We start from the raw sequence: 11,371 nt of genomic DNA on the forward strand, positions 1-11,371 counted from the left end.
TGTGCTCGGCGATTTTCTTCTTTCAAATAAAATGGAGCAAAGAGTTTGCATTAAATTTTGTGTGAAAAATGGAATCCAGTGCTCTAAAACTCTTGAAATGTTAACAGTTGCATACGGTGAATCCACTCTGAGTAAGGAAAATGTATATAACAGGTACAAGCTGTTCCAAGAAGGCCGAGAGGATGTCGAAGACGAACCTCGCCCTGGACGTCCCAGCACGTCAACAACAGATGAAAAGTTTCAAGCAGTGGAAGAAATGGTGTTGAAAACCGCCGATTTACCATCAGAGAAGTTGCTGAAGATGTTGGCATATCGGTTGGCTCATGTCATGCTATCTTTTCGGACGTTTTGGGCATGAAACGTGTATTAGCGAAATTTGTTCAAAAACTGCTTAATTTTGATTAAAAGATCCATTGCATGACCATCGCTCAGAAGATGTTGAATGAATTCAATAACGATATTCATCGGATTTGGCCCCCAGTGACTTTTTTTTTCCCCAAAACGGAAGGGACCCATGAAAGGACATCAATTTTCAACGATTCAGGAGATAAAAACTGCATCGCTGAAAGAACTCAAGGCTACACCACAAAATGATTATCAGAAGTGCTTCGATGATTGGAAAAAACGTTGGCACAAGTATATTATTTCTGAGGGGGATTACTTTGAAGGGGACAACATAAATATTGAGGAATAAATTAATATTTTTCGAGAAAACCATAAAGTGACCTTATTTTTTGAACACACCTCGTATATAATGTCCAACGGAGTCCAGGCAAAGTGGGTAATAAATATTTTACATCTGAGAAATTTCTGCTTTCTTTTAAACTTTCATTATTTCGGTGATTTTAAGGATTTGGAGATGTATTTTTTTATTATTGATAATAAGACGCATTAAAAAAAAATTATTTTTTAAACGGAAATTTTAATATTTTTTAGAAACAAATTCCTAAATTCAATTCTTGAAAAATAAAATTTTTCGAGAGAGAAGTTTTCAAAAAATAGTTAAAATGCTTTAAAAATTTGTTTTCTTCTATGTTTCATTTGTTTAAATACAAATCAATACTGATTTTTTAAATATCAGCCTCAGAAGGTTTTGCGAGTTTTTGGCGCTCATTATGATTTTGTTCCGGTTTTCTTAAAATTAAAATTGTGCATAATACATAAAATACTACTTTATATTGATTAATGGATGTTATATGAATCATTTGAACAATTTATTTTTTTAGAGGAATTTTCACTTAAAATAGAGTTCGGCCGTCGTTTTTTTCAAAATTTTAAACTTATTTTCAAAGTTTCAATTAGAGTGAGGTGCTAATTAAATCAAAATTATAAAAACAAATATTTAAAAAATGTTATATTATTTTTAATAATATTTGCTTTGAATAATGCTAGAAAGTTGTGGTTTTTTCTGAAACATTCAAGATATCCTCCACTTTTCGCAATTATTGTGAGGTATAATGGATGTGAAATAACAAACCTAATCGTTTACATAAATTATTATTTTTTATAACTATCTTTTAAAGTTATGTAATAATTAATGCAGATGTGAAAAGTGGATAAAGAGTTAATAGTCTACAAAAGCAGAACTATCTAGCATACATAAAGAAAGCAGTTATAAAAATAATAATTTGTTCACAAAATATGTTTGTTAAATTACATCCATTATTATCTCACGCTAGAAAACTCGATAAGAAGTATAAAATTTGAAGTAACTGCAAGTTTCCAGCATTATTCTAAGAAAATATTGTGAAAAATAATGATAAATTGTTCTAACAATTATTTAGCTTAAATTTAATCTATTACTGGTTCGTTCTTAGTGAAAATTTGATAATAAGTTGAAAAATGCGGGAAACTGCGGCTTTCAAACTTAATAGAAAAAATGAGGTGGTCAAATGACCCAACAAGACTTGAGTTTAGACGGATGCTTCTATATCAAAAAGTAACTTCAAGTACTATGTTGTCAGTTTTGAGCAATACAGGTGAGCACAGGCGAAAATTGAATTTTACACGTGTAAGTGGTGAATTGCGGCAATTTAGTTTTGTACGGCTTTCTTCCCAGTGATAGATCCTTTAAAAAAAAAATAACAAAAAACCGAGTGTCGTACATAAGTAATGGTACCGTAAGATAAGACAATTTTTTAATTTTCCCACAATTTTCGAAGCAATACGGGTAATTTATTACTGTACGGCATTTGTATAATTCGCTTTGTATACTTATGCAGTTTCGTTATTCAGCAACGTCATACGTATTTGCAAGTGCAGAGGTTGAGAAACCAAGGGTTTTAACTCTTACCCCTAATTAGTATAGGGGTTGGTAATTTGAAGCAACACAAAATTAAGTGATTTTGAAAGTATTTTATAAATAGATGACACTTTTCGACATGCCGAACATTGTTTATGGAACATATGGGTCTCTGGGGTAAATAACTTTCCCTCCGAAAAAAGCGACTTCAGGGTGAAATTGTTTTGTACGGCATTGAGATAATTTGTCTGTACTTGACACAATCACCGATAAAAAGTAAATGCCGTACATCTCTGAAAGTTAACATTTATAGAAAAGTATTTTGAATGTAAAAATAATAAAAGTTTAATGCCATATACTTTGCTTTGCAAAACAATCCTCCTTAAAAATAATATAATTCATAAGAAATACCACCAAAAACAATATTTTGTTTATTTAATTACTTTTATATTTTTAAATTCAATTTACCTTTAACTGTGTGTTACGGTTGAGGTCGTAATGCAGATGTCTATGGCACTGCCGCGATCGCGCATATCTAACATGTATAAGTTGATGAATTCGTACGCTGGCGCAATTCGTTTGCTTCTTTTGTAAGTTCAGTAAGCATGTTGGATGAAACTCAATAAATTTCTATATATATCTTTTTTATGAAAATTATAATCATATTTCAAATTAATTAATTTAATTGAAAAATCTGACAAAAGCTTGAACGCTTACAATAATGGTTTTTACTTTTTGGATATCTTATGCATTATGTTCCAAGTCAAATGAACGGCATTGCTATTTTTATTTATCATTCATTATTAAAATATAAAATATGTTAATGCCATACAGTAGTTAATGACTATAAGGCTTACCACAAACGTCATCGACATTTTTATCAGCTGTAAAAATGTTATGCATTAAAACGTACGGCATCTTTTTTTCTTTATTTATTTACGTTCATTACATTTAAAATAGCAATAATATTTGAAAATATTCCTCCTCTTCTTAATCTAGAAGCATTTAACTAATCTTCAAATATTAAAAAATCAATTTATTTAAATATTTTTATTTGGTACTATTTATTATAAACGGCTATAAGGTACGACAATAATATTCACTAACATCATGTCAAAAAGTAAGTTTCCGTACATGAATTAATGATCTTACAGCCACAATAATTGAATAGACCCGTACGAATCAGTTAATTATTTATTTATATTTACAATAACCATAATTTTTTGACAGCACAATGATCAAACAGACTTTTGAGTGTTAAATAATATTTTGAAAAAGATGCCGTACATTTTGCAATGATTTTATACCATGCGGGTCCCAGGAAAGGGTTAACCCTTAGTTTCTCACCCCTGTACTTGCAAATACGTACGGCGTTGCTGAATAACGAAACTGCATAAGTATACAAAGCGAATTACATAAATGCCGTACAATAATAAATTACCCGTATTGCTTCAAAAATTGTGAGAGTATTAAACAATTTTCTTAACTTCCGGTACCACTACTTTTTTACGGTACTAGGCATTTTGTTTTTTTTTTCAAAGGATCTATCACTGGGAATAAAGCCGTACAAAACTAAATTGCCGTAATTCACCACTTATACGTGTGAAATTTAATTTTCGCCTGTGTTCACCTGTACCGCTTAAAACTGACAGCATAGTGCTTAAAGTTACTTTTTGATATAGAAACATTCGTCTAAACATAAGTCTTGCTGGGTCATTTGACCACCTGATTTTTTACCATGGGCTTGTAACCTATTATGCTAAGAGAAAATTTGCTAAAAACTATGACACATTGTTTAAGTAATTTATGCAGACATTTAATTATCAATAGAAAGTAGAATTATAAGCCATTTGTAGTTAAAATACTGCAAAATAATCATAATTAGCAGCAAAAACTCTTAAAAATATATTTTTTCCTTAATTAGTTATATTGATACCCTATAAAACATACTTACGGGGATGATATTTAAAAATAAGTTTCAATTCGTATTTTATAACTAATTATGAAGAAAAAGGGTTGAAGTTAGACTTGCTGCACTATATTAATGATTCTGAATAACATTAACAAAAATGTAGTTTTTCTCATGGGAAAATCGTGTAAAACTTCATGATTTGACGTGGAATCACTCATTTCATCAATTGGGTGCAAAAAGTATTCGTCCACCTCTTTTTTTTATGACTGAATAAATTCTCTTAATTTTAATTATACCAGAGATAAAAAAAGTCTCTTTAAAAGGTTGATTGTTTTAGAAATTCTGTTTAAATTAAGCCCAGGGTGAAGCCAATTTGTCCAGTTTTTAAGTACATATTGCAAAAATAGTGTAAATTTCAATGTTTTCTTAAATTTTCAATAACTTCCGAAATAGTCAACATTTCCCAATGTTCTTGGACTCATTTTTAAGCTTTTTTTCTCCGTATTACAAAAGCTTACGAATATAAATTGTAACATAAATTATAAATTGAAAATTTATAAAACATCTTATCTGTAGGCAAATCAGAATAAAAGTCAAATAAATATATATATATATTTTTAGAAAATTACATAGGAAATTCATGATTATATGTTTCATATATTAAAAAAAAATTTTTTCGTTACCAAAAATAATATTTCAATTTTTCCAACTTTTTTGTTACAACTTCAAGTTCTTGCAATTCAAAAAGAAATTTTTTACATTTTACACTCGTAAGTTGTTGTGATACAGTGAAAAAAAATCTTCCAAATGAGCCCAAGATCATTGAAAAATGTTGGCTATTTCGAAATTTATTGAAAATTTAAGAAAAACATCGAAATGTACACTATTTTTGCAATATCTATTTAAGAACTAGACAAATTGGCTTCATCCTGGGCTTATTTTAAACAGAATTTCGAAAACAATCAAACTTTTAAACAGTCATTTTTTTTAGCCCTGGTATAATTCAAATTAAGAGAATTTATTCAGTCATAAAAAAAGAGGTGGACGAATACTTTTGGCACCCACTGTATATTATTCTAATGACAATTTAGAAAAATTTAAATTTTAAATTCAATATAAATTAGTTTCAAAAACTTTGTCGAGACGTACAGAAATACATTTGAACCATCCTATTCTTGAACTGAAACAAGCCATTTTTCTTTATAATTCTCAAAGTCTTAAAAAACTGCACTTCTGGAATTACAAAAGTAAAATTTTTAATTAAATAATAAATAGTAAAAAGAATTTGTTTATCGCCTGTAACAAATCTCTTTAAAACGTAATAAACTCTAATTTAAAAAAAATGTCAACATCTGATAAAAATTGATGATACTATTTGTGATTTTTTACGGGACAAGGTTTTTTTAATGTTCCTGCAAAACAAAGTTTCAAGCGAGGGGTGTATCACTCAAAAAATTACGAGTTATTCCATCAGAAATCAACACGGAATCTGTAAGACTTTGCGTAAGGCAATGTATATCGTAAAAATCAAAGTAGGAAATCGTCAGCGAAGGCACGTTCGTGAAATCGTTTGACTAAAACGTAAAATCCGTCAGTTAGAGCGAGGTAATAATCAATTAAAGTTAACAAAAATAATTCTTTAAAAAATTTGTTATTGATTATAACGATATTCTCTTAGAATAATACTACAAAGTTGCGGTTTTTCTGAAATTTTCAACTTTTTGTCCACTTTTCACATAAAGTAAGCAATTATTTAATTGAATTTAGCAAAAATAATTGTTCAAACAAATGATTATTGTTTATAGCTATCTTCTTCTAGATTATTACTACATAGTTGCGGTTTTTTCCTGAGATTCTTAAATTTTTATCACTTTTCAATTACAGTTAACAAAATAATTATTAAAACAATTTATTAGCATTTCTAATAATATTTTCTTTTCCTAATGATAGAAACTTGCTGTTTTTTCTGAAATTTGAAATTTTTTGCCCACTTTTCACTTGAAGTGAGTAATTATTTTATTTAATTTGACAAAAATAATTGTTTGAACAAATTATTATTGTTTATAGCTATCTTCTCTTAGATTGGTGCTAAAAAGTTGCGGTTTTTTCTGAAATGTGTAATTTTGCTTTACCTCTTTAGTTGTAAGAAAATAATAAATAAACATGAGAGAGAATCATATTTTAAATAGTATTGTATTGTTTCAAGTAAATTATTTTTGTTCTTTTCCCAATGTTCAAAAAAAATTAATTAAAACAAAAAAGCTATTAAACAAAAGAGACAAAAATAAAGAATGGAATAATTAAAAGTAAAAAAGAATGAGATTTTGTAAAATATGATTCTCTCTAATGTTTATTCATTATTTGTTCACAGCTAACAAGGTGAAGCAAAGTTAAACATTTAAGAAAAAACCACAACTTTCAGCACTTATCTAAAAGAAAATAGTTATAAACAATAATAAATTGTTTAAATAAGCATGTTTGTTAACTCGCATTAGTTATTACCTCACTAAGTGAAAAGTGGACAAAGAGCTTAAGAGTTTATAAAAATTCGCAACTTTTTAACACTAATATAAGAGAAGATAGCCATAAACAATAATAATTTATTTAAAAAATTATTTTTGTTAAATTAAATTGAATATTAACTTACTTCAAGTGAAAAGTGGTCAAAAAGTTAAAAATTGCAAAAAAAACCGCAACTTTCTATCATTAAGCAAAGAGAATATTATGAGCAATAATAATAAATTCTTTAAACAATTATTTTGTTGACTTGAATTAATTATCACTTCACTCTAATTGAAAAGTGATAAAAAGTTTTAAATTTCAGAAAAAACCGCAACTATGTAGTATAAATCTAGAAGAAGATAGCCATAAACAATAATCATTTGTTTAAACAATTATTTTTCCTGAACAAAATTAAATAATTACTCACTTTGAGTGAAAAGTGGACAAAAAGTTGTAAATTTCATAAAAAACCGCAAGTTTCCAGCATTATTCTCAGAGAATACTGTTATGAATAATAACAAAATTGTTTAAACAATTGTTTTTGTTAACGTTAATTGAATATTACCTCGCTCTAACTTAAACGTCGAAAATAAGTTGAAAATTTCAGAAAAAACCATAACTTTCTAACCCTTTTCTAAGAGAAAGTTGTTAAAAACAATTTCAATAAACGTCTAATTATCAGTACGTCACTCGTACGTTATATACATTATCCGATTCCGCGTTTCTTAATCACTGCCGGTTGGTCAATGTCAGAATTCATCAAAATCGTTAGGATTCACACGAATTCCTTTATTTTGTTCGAACGATTTCAAATGAATCCTGAGTGGTACACCCCTCGGTTTCAAGCCAATAATTCACGGAATTCATGCAAGTCATGGAATTTACGGAATTCACGATACTTAAAGAATTCACAAATCTCTCGGGATTCCTGAAATTCACAGAATTCAGGGATTTTATAGAATAAAAGAAATTCAAGAAATTGAGGGGATTCAATTAATTCACGAAATTCATGGAATTCAATGATATCACATAATTCATCAAATTCACAGTATTCACGGAATTCACGAAATTTAAGGAATTCAAGGAATTTACGAAATACAAGGAAATAATGCTTGTAAAATCCCTAATCAAAGTTCTACCACTTTCCAACACGCACACACTTCGTTGTGACAAGAAGTGGTGACTTGTTACAGAAATAATGTTGTTCAAACACGTATCATCGCAGCTCTCGGATATGTCTTCTATAATTAGTCACAAAAATAATTTTAGGTTCACTCCTAACCTTTTGCAATTCAACCAGTAAGATGACCGTTATTGAGGATCAAACAGTAGCATTAAACACATGAGAGAAACATTAATTTTGATATATTTCTGTTTGCGGTCTAGGCCCTATCCTTAAAACATGCTTAAAAAAACTACCTTGGAACCTTGGAACCTTGGAAAGGGGTAAGGGTTTAACCAACATTATTTAGCCTTTTCGTCCCTATGAAGTCTTGGAAAGGTGTAGTAGTGTGACCAGCATTATTTTTATTAGAAAAGGATAGGGATTTGACTAACGTTATTTCTGTGACCAGTCCCTGGGGTGCCTTTCCTTCCCCCACGGAATCTTGGAAAGGGTTTAGGGTTTGACCAACATTATTTCCGTAACCAGTCACAGGGGTAGCTTTCCGTCCCCAATAAGTCTTGCAACAGGGTAGGGGTTTGAGTATCATTATTTCCTTGTATTTCATAATTCTTTGAATTCCATTAATTTCGTGAATTTCACGAATTCTATTAATTTAGTGAATTCCAAGAATTCCATGAATTCAGTGGTTTGCATGAATTCCGTGGTTTGTAGGAATTCCGTGAATTGAATAAATTCCGCGAATTCCATGAATTGCGTAAAATCCATCAATTTTGCGTATTCCATAAATTCTGCGCATAAATTGAATTCCGATAATTTCTTAAATTCCGTGAATTTCTTGAATTCCTTGAATTCGTTTAATTCCTTAAATCCCTCGTACTCCATGAATTCTTTGAATCCTATTAATAATTTGAATACCGTGAATTCCATTTAATTGGATTCCGTTAATTCCATGAATTTCGTGAATTTCATCAACTTCATGAACGCCTGCATTTTCATGAATGTCACGAATTCCATGAATTCGGTGAATTACACGAATTCTGTGTATTCCATGAATATCGTGAATTCATTAAGTTCCGTGAATTCCTTAAATTTGTTGAATTCCTTGGGTTCGTTTAATTCCTTGAATTCATTCTGCTCCATGAATTCCTTTAATTTCATGAAAACCTTGAATTCCGTGTATTCCATTAATTTTGTGAATTCCGCGAATTCCATTAATTTAATAAATTTCGTGAATTCCATTCATTTTACGAATTCCGTGAATCCCATGAACTTCATGAATTCCGTGAATTCCATGAATTTCGTGAATCCCATGAATTCCCTGAATTCCATGAATTTCCCGAATGCCATTAATTCCTTGAGTTACGTGAACCGGTAAGTTTTTATACTGGTAGCGACAGCGTATACACTTCGTATGAAATATCACAAAGCTGAAATTAAATAATAAGAACACTGCATTAATATATATATATATATATATATATATATATATAAACAATTATGGCATTTATATGCTGAAAGCGGTGGCACGACTTAAGAATCAAAACACCGTGTGAAATCTATGAAATTTCACTGACCTACGCTCTACTGAATTAGCTCGATTTTTCTCAGAACTTTTGAGATATATTTTAACTACGAGGGGTGTTCAAAAAGTAAGTTTCCCTAGTCTGCCGTTTTGCCCCAGCGCCATCTAGCGAGCTGGGACACTGAATTAGTGCATATGGATGGTGACAAATGCATGAGTGTGCAAATGGTGCGTTGATGGCGTACATATTTTCTCGAGGGACGCGTAGAAGTTCATGATAAGCAGCGTACAGACAGGCCAAAAACCGCCATTACAGATGTCGCAGTCGCAGCAGTCGAAAAAATCATTTTTGCAGATAGGCGCTTTACAATTGACAGAATTTTGGACTCAATGCCTACTGAAGTCGATATATGTCGAACTTCAATCCACACAATCATAACAGATCATCTTGGTTACCGTAAAGTTTGTGCGAGGTATGTCCCACGCCACGGCACGGATTTTCAAAAACAAGGTTTGTCAAAACTTGAGAACAGATATAAAAAATGTATTTAAGTCCAAGGGGACTATGAAGAAAATAGTTTATGAGTCAAGCAATAAATACATATGTTACTTTAACCTAAAAATTGTGTTTTGCTCTTTTCCCGGAGCAGGGAAACTTACTTTTTGAACACTTCTCGTATTATATGTTCTATATTCTTATGTGGATTTCTGTAATGACTATAAGTCTCTGTTCCTAGTTCAGCGAGTCTGTCTGTAAATTTGCATGCAATAAAACTTGTATTTTAAGGGTAGATTTACCTATAATGTCAAGGTGACATAAAAATTTGAGTAACATATCACGAAAGACCATATAATAAGAAAAGAAACTGCATTTTCGATCATTTTTATAACTTAGAATATGATGTTCATACATTTTCTTGACGAATAGAGAAAATTAGCTGATAGATTTTCCACATCCAAGTGATATTCGTTTTTTCATGTGACATCGTGAAAGAAAGAAATGATCTCTGCGCTCGACATTTTTTTAAGTGCACTCGAGCTGGAAAATGACGCCAGAGATTGAACTGCGGGCAGGCATAAATCGTGACTCGAAACGTGAAATATCGTTTCACATATCAAATTCGTAGTGGACGTGTCGCGTGCATACGCGATTCGAATAATTAATATTGGGATGGAATTTTTTAAATTCTTTTCTCTTCATCCATCCTCTCTACCCCATATCTCCATTATTCCAGAACCGTATCCAATTTAAGTCGACCCTTATCGATTTCTGTAACAATTAGAAACATGATTCAGTAATTTTCTCTTATATCAATGAAATGAATATCAAGTGAACAGTTGAATTAAAATTTTCTTAAATATTCTCTATATGTAGTTACATCAAGTCACAGTCTCACTTCTGAGATTAAAAATAGTGTAACCAGAGTGTAACTAATGTCACAAATTTGAAAAATAGTGTTAAAATAGTGTCATTAGATTTTACATGTGGAGCATTATTCCTCAACTGCCCCAACTCAAAAAGTCATGTTTTTCGATTGTATCTAAATTCTGGGAATATATTCGCCTACCCAACAGTAGTTAATCCACAAACTTATAGACCAGGAATACCAACCCTCCCCAAGTGAGGGGGGGTTGAATTTTCAACCCCAATGCCTGCAGGGGTAGTTTCAAACTCCTGTAACTTCCTTTCTAATTGCGCGATTTAAAATTTTTATGAGGGTTTTGGAAAGTGCTTTTTACACGCTTTCATCCTATTTTATTATTTATAACAAAAAAAATTGTTTAAACAATTTTTTCAATGAATCAATTGTTTATTTAACTTTTTTCGCGATTTAGGCATCTACGATTTTTTTTAAATAGTCTCAAAAGAAAGCTTGACTTTTTTACTATGAAAAATGTCAAATAAGAAAATGGACAAATTGAAATTCATTGAGTTACAGAGCCGGTTTTAGAGGGAGTCCTCGTGCTCGCACTCGGGCGTTATGCAGCAGCATACCGCGGAACAGTTTTCAAGTATGCCATTTTTTTGTATTACTCACATTGATCCAAAATTGCATGAAGTCATCG

This window comes from Belonocnema kinseyi, chromosome 7 (assembly GCF_010883055.1).
Source record: "Belonocnema kinseyi isolate 2016_QV_RU_SX_M_011 chromosome 7, B_treatae_v1, whole genome shotgun sequence".
Taxonomy (NCBI): domain Eukaryota; kingdom Metazoa; phylum Arthropoda; class Insecta; order Hymenoptera; family Cynipidae; genus Belonocnema; species Belonocnema kinseyi.